General features: G+C 36.3%; 1 protein-coding gene across 2 annotated transcripts in view; it reads right to left on the reverse strand.

Moving 5' to 3' along the window:
• The window catches only part of MYPN (myopalladin), a 102,665-nt gene extending 89,415 nt beyond the window's left edge, over positions 1-13,250 (reverse strand). Inside the window, exon 1 of one of the 2 annotated variants that reach the window (XM_080823590.1) lies at positions 13,223-13,250. The gene's annotated coding sequence lies outside the window, so the exon portion shown is untranslated. Of the gene's footprint in view, positions 1-9,716; positions 9,953-13,222 lie in introns of those variants that run through there. The other variant, XM_080823589.1, reaches the window with a different exon arrangement.
• Between the last annotated feature and the right edge of the window lie 1,563 nt (positions 13,251-14,813).

The following is a 14,813-nucleotide window of genomic DNA, read 5'->3' on the forward strand; positions in this document are numbered from 1 at the left end:
TTAAAATATTAAGAAAATATCATAGTAACTTTAGTTCAAAACCCCCCCTGAACTAGAGTTTGGTAATACAAAGCAACTTTATATTATTAACATTTTATCATTTATTGAGTCACACATTTACTAGAGGGATGGCAAACTGGTGACCTGTAGGCTGTTACTTCTCTCTTTCCTTAAAAGATCAGCTAACAGAGTACAGTGCTCTTCCCATGGATCTTGACTTTCTTAACACTCTACTCCTTCAGTCACCACCAATCAATCAGAGATGGTCATAGAGATGAAGACCATTTGCTTGCTATTCTTGGCTACCATGTGCTAGGCCCTGTGCTGGGAAGATGGAGAGGAAAGTAATCTAAATCTTTTTAGGTTTTATGATTCTATGACAAACTTGTTTCAGTTCACCTTTCCTCTCCCATATAAGACAGCCTTACTTACATCACAAAGAAGACTTCCTGGGAACTGCTCTAATTCCTGAGCTTTTAGAGTGCTATCCAAAACCAACCTCTAAATTGGCAAAGTAAGCAGTCACCTTGACAGGGCAATTAGAGATGGCTGAAATAATTGCCTACAGCCAAATATTTTTCCACATGCTTGATACAGCCTGAAATTGCCACTACTGGAGTCATTTGTTTGGGTGAAGTCTACCGTGCCTTAAAAATGAATTGAAAATGCAAACGTGCTGGATGAGTACAAAGCTTTATCTACAAAGATATTCATCACAGTATAGATGATAGTATTAAAAATTGGAACCATGTTCAATAAGAAATTGGTTAATTAAATTATAATATACTCATTAAATAGAGCTATCCGGCTATTTTAAATCTGGTAGGAACATAAATCATATACCAAATAGTATATGAAAGTATAATTAATATATCAATTGAAAATTTGTCTCATGTCTGCATTAACATACAGAAGAAGAGTTAAAAATATGTGCAATAAGGTGCAAAACGCTATTTTAAAATGTAATTACTATACTGATGAAAAAATCCTTCTCATTTATAAATCAACTATTTCATTAGTCTCATTTGAATTTCTGCATGTACAATTGGCCCTTGAACAATGCAGGAGTTAGGAGCGCCAACCCTTGCACAGTCAAAAACCCACGTATAACTTTTGATTCTTTCAAAACTTAACTACTAATAACACACAATTGACTAGAAGCCTTATCAATAGCATAAGCAGTCAATTAAAACATATTTTTATATGTATCATATACTGTATTCTCACAATAAACTATGCTAGAAAAAAGAAAATGGTTTAAGAAAATCATAAGGAAGAAAAAAATGTGTTTACAGCACTCTACTGTATTTTTTTTTAATGTAAAATAATCCATGTGTAAGTGGACTCACACACAGTTCAAACCCATGTTGTTCAAGGGCCAACTGTATTTAAAAATGTAAGGGGACGGGGCGCCTGGGTGGCTCAGTGGGTTAAAGCCTCTGCCTTCAGCTTGGGTCATGATCCCAGGGTCCTGGGATCGAGCCCCACATCGGGCTCTCTGCTCAGCAGGGAGCCTGTTTCCTCCTCTCTCTCTGCCTGCCTCTCTGCCTACTTGTGATCTCTCTCTGTCAAATAAATGAATAAAATCTTTAAAAAAAATAAAAAAAATAAAAATGTAAGGGGAAAACTAATATATAAATCAGAATGATCTTCTATTAGTTGGACATTACTGCATATCGTATTTTATTGTAACTTTGTCTCTAACTCTGTATTCTAAGATGGCTTTTATCTTGAGGCAACATGGAATGAGAATTATTGGTCTTAGAGTCAGATCGGTTTTCAAATTCTGGTTTCATAAACTCTTAGCAGTTGTATGACTTAGAGGAAATTGCTTACTTCTCTGAGCTTTGGATTCCTCATCTTGTAAAACATGGATAATACCTAATTTCTGGGATGTTGATAACATCATGAATGCAAAGCCCTTAAAACATGCATCAGAATGAAAAGCCCTGTAATAGACACTCAAATGATGTTAGTAAAAAACAATATTTAGGGGCTTCTGGGTGGTTCAGTTGGTTAAGCATCTGCCTTCAGTTCAGGTCATGATCTGGGAGTCCTGGGATTGAGCCCTGCATTGGCTCCCTGCTCAGTGGGGAGTCTGCTTCTCTCTCTCTTTCTCTCTCTGCCCCAACCCCTGCTCATTCTCTCTCTCTCAAATAAAGAAATAAAATCTTTTTAAAAAACACAATATTTAGGTGAAGGTGATGTTAATGCTGAAAAACTTTTAAGAACTTTATATTTATGGTGGAAATAGGAAAGAAAATACTTGTAAAAAGTAATCACTGCTCTGGATAACCTTTTTTTTTTTCCTTTTTTAAAGACAAGAAGCCAATTGAGGTACAAATGCGTGCCTATTCTGATGCTTATGCTTGTAAGAAATTATTATGATAAAAAATTTCAGTTTTTAAATTAAAGAATTGCTTTAATTTATAATTTAATTAATGCTTAATTAATTTATTTAATGTTCTTTAATGTAGTGGTTATTACCTAAAACTTTGGAGTTAGATAGATGTGGTTCAGATCCCAGTTCTGACACTTTCTGGCTGTATAAACTCAACAAGGTCACTTAACTTCTATAAGGCTCAGCTTAGACGTCTGCAAAATAGCCATCTCATAGATTGAAGTCATGATTAAATGTGCTTGGCATTAAGTAAATGTTCAGTAAATGGTAGTTGCTGCTCTTATTATTATTATTAAATAGCAACTACACTGACATAGCATGATAAGAAATGGAAGTAGAGCTAGTGACGTGGTTGACCCTAGGACAAAGTTTGAAGAGCAGCTCAGCTCTGATTTGTAGTTAATTCAGCACCATCTATACTCTGTTGAAATACATGTAGTCTCAAAAAAAAAATACATGTAGTCTCATGAAATAACTGTGTTGCCTGTCGATCTTGTATACATTTTCTTTGTTTAGGCACCTGCCTGTCCCCACCCCCCTCACTGCCTTACTGGGCCAAGATCTACATGGTCTGCAGTTCTTAGCTGAGAGATCACTGTGGGATTTCTTCTTTGTTCTGGGTTGGGTACCTCTGCAATGTAATCCAAATCTCTCTGTCCTTCTCTCCAAATACGGCAGTTACCACAACACATTAAATTTGCCTATTTACTTTTCTGTCTACCTCACTTTGTTTTTGTACACCACCATCTCTGTGCACACATAGCACATGGAATTGGATCAATCAATATCTGTTGAATTCTTTGGTTCATTAGAATTTTCTGCTAAATCAATTGTTGTTTATCTTTTATTCTAATTACAGGATAAAGTAAGACAGATAAATAGAAATCACATTTGCAAAAGAAAAAACTTAGAGAAAAAGGAAAAATATAAACTGGTAAAAGCAGTAATCACTTCAAGGTGACTTTCAAATGAAATTTTATGATGGATAAAATAACTGGAATTATGCTTTTCTTTCATAGCAGAAGTATCAAAGTACATCTAATTATAATCAGAAACCTGGGTTTGAATCCCAGCTCCAACACTAAATAACTGTATTATCTTGAGCAAGTCAGTTAATGCATCTGAGTCTCGATTATTCCCATCTTTCCAATGGGACAATAGCAATTCTCTTTTAAGAGGTTGTCAAATGAAAATGCATATGTAAATTGCTAAGCTGATAAATATTACCTATAATAGGAAATTTTAAAATGTATCATTTTCTCTTTCAAGCATTAATGTAAAAACTATCTGTTGTAAAATTTGTACTTTAAAAATAAAGCCCAAATTCTATTATGGCTAATGTAGCTTTCATTTATTCATCCAATAAATATCTATTGAGCATCTACTCTGTGCCAGGTACCATTCTAGGCACTATGGGTTCAGCAGTGAACAAATGACAAAGTCCCTATCCTATGGAGTAGACATTCTGGTGGAGAAGACGCAAGTGTTAAGAAGAAAAATAAATAAGAAAAGGGAATAGAGAATGAAGGGGAAGAGGGGAAGGTGTGCTATTTCAGCTAAGAAGATCAGGCGTAGCTTCTAATGCAGTGGAGAAGTTAGTCGTGTGACCATCTTGTGGTGGGGGTGGGTGGAGAATGTTCCTAACTGAGAAAGAAGTAAGTGTTCAGGTGAAGGGAGGTAAATGTTTGCTGTGTTTGAGTCAAGCCCATTGTGCCAGGAGGTGAATGAAAAAGAAGAGTAGAAGAAAAAGAAGTCAGAAAATTACAAAGTTAGATCATGTGAAGTCTTGCAGGCCATGGGAAGGACTTTGAATCTTATTATACATGTAAATGGGGACACATTTTAAAGTTTTGTGAAGCGGATGACCCAGTATTTGAAAAAAATTAATCATGGCTGTTATGCAAAAAATCAAGTTGAAGGGAGCAAGTGTGGAAACAAGCAGATCAGTTAGGAGCCTTGCCATATGCTACGCAAGAGATGATGGTGGCTTGGATCTATGAATGGTACCAGTGGGAAAATGGTGAGAAATGATCAGATTTGAGGTTTTTTTTTTTAAAGTAGAGGCAGTATAATTTGTTAGTAGACTGAAAGATAGGAGAGAAAGAGCAGAGTCAAGGGTGACTTCAATATTTAGGGCCTAAGCAACTAGGTGAGTAGTGGAATCATTTTCTTGGATGAGCAGGTTTTAGGAAAGGAAATTAAGAATTCTCTGAGACATTTCATCTGAGATGTTCAGAGTGACACTGGACTTTGTTTCCTTCTTTCTACTTCTTACAAAATTGAAACAGATTTAATGTCACTTTCAGAATAAGAATGAGTGAGGGGCGCCTGGGTGGTTCAGTTGGTTAAACGACTGCCTTTGGCTTAGGTCATGATCCTGAGGTCCTGGGATCAAGTCCTGTATCAGGCTCCCAGCTCCGTTGGGAGCCCCCTTCTTCCTCTGACCTTCTCCCCTCTCATGCTCTCTCTCACTTTCTCTGTCTCAAATAAACAAATAAAATCTTTTTTAAAAAAAAAAGTTTAAAAACAAAACAAAACAAAAAAACAATGAGTAATTGTCCTTAAAAACAGATCATGGTTAAGGTGAGATTCCTAGGTTGGAAATGAAACAAGGCGACATCAATAATCAACACAGACTTTAGTAAATCATATAAACTAATTTGGTGACATAGATGGCTTATTGACTGCTCTTTACTGTACTTTGCTAAATAGCTCCATTTTTTTCCCTGGGATTTCTCCTGACGAGAGGATCTGCCCTGAGAACTTGCTGAAGATTAAGGGTCTGGTTCATAATAACAAAATTTGACGTTGATACCTTTGGGTATATTTCTCAACTCACGTTAACTAGGCACTACCTTTTTTGCAAGCTCTAAGAAGGCCTTGTTGGAAATATCATTTGGTATACGCCTATCTTTGGGTTATAATATGAATATTTAAACTGGGGCATTGGCCAGCGAATTAGCAAAACCTAATATGAAATAACTTGGACTCAAACATAAACACTGAAGATATCTAAATGAGATAAATACCTAAACAAATTTAGATAGCTAAATGAGAAAACAAATCTCATTTCTAAGTAAACACAAAAAATAGCTTAATGTTTAATAATTATTCATGTAGAGAGCTGGAATAGGACAAGATAAGACATCTTTAAGTAACTCACCTCTAAACTGAGGATAAGCAGAACTACTCTGCTTACTTCATAGTTTCGTTTGTGAAAGCACTTTAAGAATGTGCTTTAAAAACACAAATTGAAGGCGATAATTTCCTGCTGATGTATAATTATTATACCTAGAATGTTCTTTAGCAGAAGAATCAACAACAAAATTAGGATTTGCCTCCCTCTCTTTAATGCTGGTGTTGATCCATTTGTTTTGCCTTCTCTGTACTATGATGTTCCACACAATAGAGGTATCTAATTCAGTACTTTCGGAGAAACTTGCTGGGCCAAGAACCAAATCCCATGACATAGGAACTAGTCCTGGAGAGTTGGGTACAGATCATCTTTAAAATTTGGCTGCAGGGACCCCTGGGTGGCTCAGTTCATTAAGCTTCTGCCTCTGGCTCGGGTCATGATCCCAGTACCCTGGGATCAAGTCCACATCAGGCACCTTGTTCATCGGGGAGCCTGCTTCTCCCTCTACCTATAACTCCCCCTGCTTGTTCTCTCTCTCTCTCTGACAAATAAATAAATAAATAAAAATCTTAAAAGCAAAAATAAAGAGGCGTTAATTAAAAAAAGAGTTGGTTGCAGATGGGTCGCATTTTGAGGTAAATACTTCTTCACTGTTACAGTTTCCCATCCCATTACTATTACAGGGATCACCGCCATCTTAGTTTTATCTCTAGTCTATTTCTGGTGTGAATGACATTAGTCATTTAGTAAGTTAGTATACATTGCATTAACAGAATAAGGACATGAAATATATAGAAATATGTCAGTAGCCTATGTCATAACCCGCACTATGGAAATAGTGTAAGGTCTAGTCTCTCGAGTCCTCTTTCAGTTTGAAACAGGAAAAACAGCAGATAAAAACAAATAAAGACAAATGTATACATTAAAAGAGAATGTTGTACTAGAGAGACAGAGCAGAGGTAATATATAGGAGAAACAGTGGGAATCTGTTAAATTAGGGACATTCCTTAAAGGGCAGGGGTTTAAAGGAAGGAAAAGGTTTTTAGATAATGGGCCAAGGGTGTGTAAGCTGTTCCATTCTCTTACTATTGTTTTTTTTTTTTTTAAGATTTTATTTATTTATTTATTTGACAGGCAGAGATCACAAGTAGGCAGAGAGGCAGGCAGAGGGAGAGGGGGAAGCAGGCTCCCTGCCGAGCAGAGAGCCCGATGAGGGGCTTGATCCCAGGACCCTGGGATCGTGACCTGAGCCTAAGGCAGAGGCTTTAACCTACTGAGCCACCCAGGTGCCCCTCTTACTATTGTTTTAATTGAATTGCTAAAGTGGGGAAGGTAGGAAAGAAAGTAAGGATTTAGTTTGAGTGGGAGAAAAGAGATTGGCTTCTATGAAGCATGCTTTCCTATGTTTTTGAATATAGAACAGGATAAATGTGTAGGAAAGTAAAGGATACTGAAGCCAGAGCCCAAGGTTACTATTTAACCTTGACAGCAAAGAAATTGTGTAAAAGTAAACTCCACAATTCGTGGAAAGGCTAGTGAAAAGCCAAGAGAAAGACCTCAGGCCTCTAGGATGTGAGAAGAGCTTGGTGGTAGTCACCAAAAAATGAGGTTTTCTATCACTCTCAAGATCTCACCATTTGTGGGGAACTTAGCTCTCAAACAGGAAATCAAAAGCAAGAAAATGTCAATCTCATTAACTCAAAGATTATTTTAAATAAGAAAATAAGAAAACAATAGAACAATTTCATCCCGCTTCAGCCTGTCAGATTTCTTTAGGTGATGAAGGATTTGAAAAAGGTAACTTCCCAAATTACACTGACATAACATGCTGGCTAGATTGAGAGAGGAAGATGTGCCCCCAAGAGGCTCCAGATCCGAAGATCTAGTTTTAGTTTAAGGGCTTGGTGGGAAGGCTGTGCTGGGCCCCTCCCAGAGGGTATAACGCATTGTGACTCCAAGCGGAGGCAACAGGCAGCCTGTGCAGAACTGGTCAAGGTGACTCTGGTTATACATGAACTCTACAAACTCTGGTGAGTGCAAGTAAACAGCCATACAAACCTTTGTGCCCACCAAAAATATATTTGCTGAATATAGGCTCTTAATTTTTTTAAAAAGATTTTATTTATTTATTTGACAGAGATCACAAGTAGTCAGAGACAGAGGCAGAAGCAGGCTCCCTGCCTGATGTGGGGCTCGATCCCAGGACCCCGAGACCATGACCCAAACCAAAAGCAGTGGCTTAACCCACAGAGCCATCCAGGCGCCTCAAGGCTCCTAAATTTTTAAACAGACTATTCTGTCTGTACTTGAATTATTCCCTTTAGGCAAAAGTGAAATGCCCTAGCAGTTTTAAAAACTCTTTGTCAAGCATGCAGCACCGTAGAAATTTAAGAAAAGATCTCCATGGTGCTTGATTCTTCCGTATCTCCTAAGAGAGGAAAAAATTCAATTTTTGGTCTTGTTATAGGTAATGACACTGGGTGACAAGCAATGCCTTTGTCAAATCTCAATGTCAATGAAGGAAACTATCGTAATTATTCTGGGATTACCAGTATCATTTGTCTTGTATTTTCAGGTTAGCAAGCTCAGTTCATTACTCCTATTACATATATGGCATTAACTGTTGAAAATTTAGCTGGCATCTTAGTTCATTAAAGCCCTTTCATGATGAAAAGTGATTTATCAGCTGTCTTAGGTCAAAAGTAAATTTGAATGAACCATCTCTATGAATCACAAAACCCAGCCTGGATTAAAAACTCATTCAATTTTTGATGTCCATGAATTGTGGTTCTGAGTCCATTCTACTTATTGGACTAAGCACGCTGTAATAGAAACATGTAATAGAGAGCTTGTATTCTAAATCACAGATCTATAGAACTGGGGGGTTAACATATTAGTGTGAGTTCCAATAACATTAGCTATCCTCTATAAGTGGGAATAGAGACAAACTTCCAGAATTTGGATAGTGTCCAACCGTTTGCTTCATAGCCCATTATTACAAGATTCGGTAATGGCTATAATTTTGTCTACCAACAAAATAAATATAATGTGCATATATTTCAGATTTCCTGGAATGGCCTTGATTTTAAATATTTTGTTTGTTGTCAAATCATGTGTCGGACAGCATATCTTAACCTGTGTTTAAAAAATATGTTTATTATACGTTTAAGTATAAACAGTCTCAATTTCCTAGAAAAGGATTGTGGATTTTACATGTACTTAAGAGTTATGATTAAGGAGAGACTGAAAAGTTGTCACAGATTCTTTATTGGAGTTTGTAGAATTCATTTTATCATTATCAATGTGAAAGTAACTGAACCACAATTTTTTGAGAACAAAAATGGATAGGTGTTTTGTCTTTTTCAAACTGATTGATTCTAGTATCTTAAACAAGTATGAACAAAAATCGGTTGATGAAATAGAAAATTTCTTAGCACCATTGCTGTAATGTTTACTTTTGGGGAATGGAAATACAGATTAATCCAAGTTCTCTTTTTCTTTGCTTACATGGTTTTTAAAATATAATTCAAGATGTGCCTCTAATTACTGCTAATAGTGCAATGTACCAGGCCAAACACTTGCCACTGACTGTCAAGTGTCTTTTTGATGCAGTTGAAGAGAGAGAGGGAGAGAGAGAGAGAGAGAGAGAAAGGAGAAAGAAAGAGCAATGTCCTTTGAGCAAGACTTTTTGCAGCTGTTGTGTACATTAATCCAGGGAGCAGATCTCCCAACACTAAATATAGCAAGCATATCCTTTTACATGATAAAAAAATTTAAAATGAAAGTCTTTTAACTACAGAGTCACATTATTTTAGATTTGACTTCCTTTAAAAAGGAAATAGGCATCGCACACAAATTCTCTATATACACTGTTATTTTAATAACTGAACATGTGGAAATACCTATGATGTATGTATCATGTCACAACTTCCTCTGTTGAGGTATTTTTTCCTTAGGACCCAAGGAGGCTGTGATCTCTGTGACTCTCACCAATCCCTTCCAAAATCTTTACATGTAGAAAACTTTATTTTTTGTAAAATTTTGTGCCCATCAAACACAATTAGGAGCTATTCTAGGTTTCCCTCTTAACCACAGTAACTAGGTCTCTGTAATATCCCTTTTCCCATTGTCAACGCCCTGTTATCAAAACACACTTGAGAACTTAAATCTGGATATTACCTTTCTTTTTTTAGTTGACCCAGATGAGGATGTCCAACCCAGGCAATCCACTGTGATGATAATTATCCAAGGAGAACTTTTAGATGAAAGCACAGGAGAAAAAGAAAATTCTTCACGCCCTTGGAAATCGAGAGTAGCCGTCCATAGAGAGTGAGGAGTTAACCTTAGTTTCAGTGAAGATGGCTGTAAGAAGCTGGACAACCTGTCACCACCAGAGCCAGAGCATTTGTCAGCTCACAGGTCCCAAGTTATTTTGAGCTGTATAAACCATGTGCCTGTGAAACATTCCACCTGATTGGACAGGAGAAAACTGAGCAAAGGGATTCCATAGCGGAACAGCACCTATGGGCGGTGGGGGTCAGTCAGTTTTTCTACCTATAGAATTTCACTCCTAGCTGGAGGCCCAAGTTGTTTATTGATTTATGTTTGGAATTACTACTAAATTCATGACACCATGTTCCATCTGTCAAAGAGAATGGCATTATTTTTGAAATACATCAAAATTCTTAATTTTTAGGAACTTTAATTTTAATGGAAAAATTTATTGTCATTTAAGCACTGATACATTTTAGGAAATTTGGCTGTGAAAAGCCATACAAAGCTGAGGTCTGACATTTTAAAAGTGGAGAGTTTTGGACCAAAGGCTAAGCAAAGGCAGAGAAGATAACTAACATTAAAAGTTGTTAATTAGAGATCACAACCCCCCCAAAAATGGAGAGGAAAAAAACATCAGCCTGAGAGTAAACCCGACAACAAATTAGTTCAAACAAACTTCATCAGAAAAAAAAAAAACAATCAGATACTGTTCAAAAGTCAATATGACTCTTTAACATAATAGATTACAACTCCCATTCTTGTATTAGTATCTGGAATAACATTTTTGTGTATTATTTGAAAAAGTCTATGCCAGATGTCTTCTTTCACAAGCATTACCAATTATCAAAAAAAGACTGCTTAACCAAACTAACATCTGCTCAAAAACCTTGTCAAAGTATAGGTTCTTTCATATTAATTTCATACTTTTTCAGAATAGAAATTTGGGGAAAAAAGAAGTCAATCCCATTGCTTGGTACAGATTAAGTGTGCTGTAATGTCATTAATCTTGGCAGAAGCCCGCATTTTGAAAATTCAGGTAAATGTCATTGGTTATTTTTTAAAAGGGTCATTCTCAGATTTAGATAGCATGAAATAATGTATTGGCTTGTATCTAGAGTCTTAATTAAATCGCTCAACAGTTTGTAGGAATTCTTCTCATTCATTCATTCATTCATTCATTCAATAAATATTTACCAGATGCCTACTATGTACCAGGTACTGGGTTTAAAGCAGTACACAAAATATACCAAAATTCCTAACCTTATGGAATTTACTAAGAGATCTTTTTACCCTTTATAGGCATCTTGAGACTCCCTATTGTAAGTTGAATAGATATAAAATTTCTTTGTTTATTTTGATCACATCAGGGGTTTCCCTATTCCCTTCTTATGGAGTCTTGTATTTAAACAGGCAAGGTGAAAAAAAATTGAGGAAAACTTTTAAATAATCCAGGTTTAAAGTACAGTTATTGAGGAGGGAAAAAAGTACAAAAAGAACTGAATTATGCGGATAGGCTGTTTTTATTACCACAGTAGCCCAGATCTTTAATGACAGATTCCTTTGCTCTCTTATCTAATCCTGTGTTGATACTAACCTCAAGACTGCTTAATTGTGTTTATACACTTTCTATTTATATGGTTGCTCCAATAATTTCTTTTTTTTTAAAGATAAGATCTGGGAGCACCCTGGTGGCTCAGTCAGTTAAGCGTCCAACTCTTGATTTCAGCTCAGGTCATGATCTTGGGGTTGTGGAATCTAGCCTCGCATTGGGATATGTTCTTAGCAGGAGGTCTGCTTAAGATTCTTTCTCCTTGTTCAAATTCCGCATTGGGCTTCACTCTGGGCATATATATATATATGTATCCACATATATGTATATATAAAAATGAGCACATTTTGCAAACTGGTATAACGTTACGTAGTAATGCTATAGTTAGGATAGAAAACTAGTAAACTTGAAAACACACACACATACACACACACACAAGAATCTCTCTCCTTCTCCCTCTGTCCCTTGCCCCGGTCCTCCCTCTAAAATAAATAAATAAATACATCTTAAAAGGGAGAAAAAAAGCCATTCTCCCCTTTCTAAATAAATAAATAAATTTAAGATCATCATCCCCCACTATCCCACTCAGATCTTGAGACCTAATCAATATAACTGCTACTAGTTCCTTATTAGGGATATGGGAAAGTGGAACTTCTATTTCGAGTAAAAATAGATGTGATACAATTTGATTTTCCAAAGAGAAATGTATACACATGCTGTAAGTGAACACATCTCTACTTCCATACAAATTATGCAGTGATAAGACAGTATACAAAATTTTTTGAACACTGGGGAAAAAAAGCTGGATGTAAATATTTAAAATAAATAATATTCAGCACTTGTGGACATCTTGCTTATAATACATGAAACTTATATTCTAAACTCTGTTGTTGTTTTTTTTTAAATCAGTTTTTTCTCCCAAGTAACCACAGCCTCTATTCTGGTTATCACTGTAGTACTTACATAAACACTGTACCACACACCTATTAGTTCAGATTTTACCAGAGTTTATTGATACAAAGAACAATTTTTTAAACTTTAAAAAAATTTCCAACATAGTTAAAAAGAAATTTCAGAAGTGACAAGTAAACACAAGATTATATGCCTTAAGCCTTCCCCATAAAGTTGAGTGGCCCATCCAACACATGTGTTTATTGTGGTTTAAACATGATCCTGTGCTTGCCTTCAGCTGTTTTCTTAATTCAGTCACTCAGCTACAGAAACAATTTACTCACATCAGGGTGATCCACAGACATATCAAGGAACCTGGAAGATCTATGACAGAGGAAGTCTTCACTTGGAGGATAAACATGCAAGAATTCTGTGCTAGTAGATTCATAAAATTTTGGATTTCCTATTTTTCCATATTGCTGTAGATTTTAATTCTTGAAAAGAAATTGCTCACATAAACCAAAGTTTCAGTAAGTTTTGTTTAAGTTCACAGGTTTATATTGACTTACGACCCCCCTCCCCCAGTATCAGATGAGAAGAACAAAAACTCCTCTACATGTTGTTTTAAAGAATAAAGACATGTATGGGTTTCCTAACCTTTGTTAACGAGAAGAGTACTCACACAAAGAAAAGTTCTTGTCCATCCAAAATGATATATATATAGTAGATTATACAGGATCTTATCCAAACCCCATGATACAATGTAATTGAGAAATACAATTAAGTCCTTACTGAACTTCTTTTTCATCTAAACGGTATTGAAAATGATTACCTAAAACTAAAAGCAAAAACATGAGAAAAGCTCTACGTCCAAAATCCACTTCGTTTCAAAAACTAAAAACATTTTTTGAAAACTATACATAGAACACCTATTTTAAAACATTATCCTGAGAAGTAAATTTGTGGTTACCTGTAGGAGAAACACCATTCCTGTATCAATCAGTCAGGATCATCCAAAGCCCAAATCTCACTGCCTCACTGGTGTCAGCCACAGAAGTATCATGAAGGAAATGTGACACTACCCCGCCAGAGTAATGAAGGGTATTTACAGGGTTCTGTGGCAGATCCAGGGACAGTCGTTTAGAACAGATTGCTCCTTCAGATCAACTTTAATAACTCAGTCTGCACGATGTTCTTAGCCTGGAGGGACGGTGGAGGCGGATAATGACTAAGATGACTAAGGAAATAGACTTTTCTTGATCTTTCCTTAGATAAAAAGGATAATAAGGATGGAATTTTTAAGAATAAAGTAGAGGAATGGGCAAAATGTCTATACACAGGATGCACATGACATGTGTAAATATTTTTTATTTGATATAAAAGTAAGAATATGGTTAATACACTTATTAAAATAAACATGTGAAAACAATCAATTATTATAATAATGTGTGCTCCTTCAATTTTAAGGTAGGGTAAAGCTTTACTATATGGTTTCCATGAAGACATAATAGGTCTTTCTTCATTTATTTATTTATTTTTGCGAGAGAGAGAGAGAGAGCGAGAGCGCGTGCGAGCATGCACAAGGCGTGGGTGAGAGGCAGAGGGAGAAGGGGCTCTCCGCTGAGCAGGGAGCCTGATGTGGGGCTCCATCCCAAGACCCTGGGATCATGACCTGAGCCTCAGGGAGATGTTTAACCTACTGAGCCACTCAGGCACCTGACACAATAGGACTTTCTTTACTTGTGCTTTTTGATATGGAGAATGTATCAGTGTTTCCGCTTTTTAAGAAGTATTATTTCCAATAAGAAAACCTGCTTCCCCAAATTTTTAAAAAGAGCGTCTGTATTTAGCACTAAGTTACTGAAGATATTCAAAACAATTAATATCCTCAGGTGTACAATTGATTCTCTCCTCTCACTGCATTAGTATGATTATATTAACACACATATAAATATATCATCTCAGTAGAAATGAGTTAACATTCCTTAGTTGTGTGCTACACACTGTGCTAACCTCTTTCTGGACATTGTGTTTTATTTCATGTACTCCTCCAGTGGTCTATGAAGTAGGTACTATTAGAATTCTAGCGATGAGAACCTGAGACTTAGAGGTTAAAAATTTGCTCAAGGCCACACCAGTGAGTGACTGAGCCAGGATTAAACATAAGGCTAACTCTAAGTCTGTGCTCATAACTACTACAAATATTTAAATGTTCACATTTCTAAAGTATTTGTGAAAAAATTTTTTAAAGATTTTATATATTTATTTGACAGAGAGAGTGAGAGAGGGAACACGAGAAGGGGGAGTGGGAGAGGAAGAAACAGGCTTCCGGCTGAGCAGGGAGCCTGAGGCGGGGTTCGATCCCAGAATCCTGGGATCATGACCTGAGCCGAAGACAGACGCTTAATGACTGAGCCACCCAGGTGCCCCTTTGTGAAAAAATTTAAGGGTAAAAATGAACAAAAAGCATATTCTCTTTTAGTGAGTATTTTAGAGGAATGCTATAGAGAATTTTAAGTTTATAATTTTTCTGACTGAAACCGGCTCTGAGATTTTTTGGA

The sequence above is a fragment of the Martes martes genome, assembly GCF_963455335.1.
Source record: "Martes martes genome assembly, chromosome: 14".
In the NCBI taxonomy this organism is placed as follows: Eukaryota; Metazoa; Chordata; class Mammalia; order Carnivora; family Mustelidae; genus Martes; species Martes martes.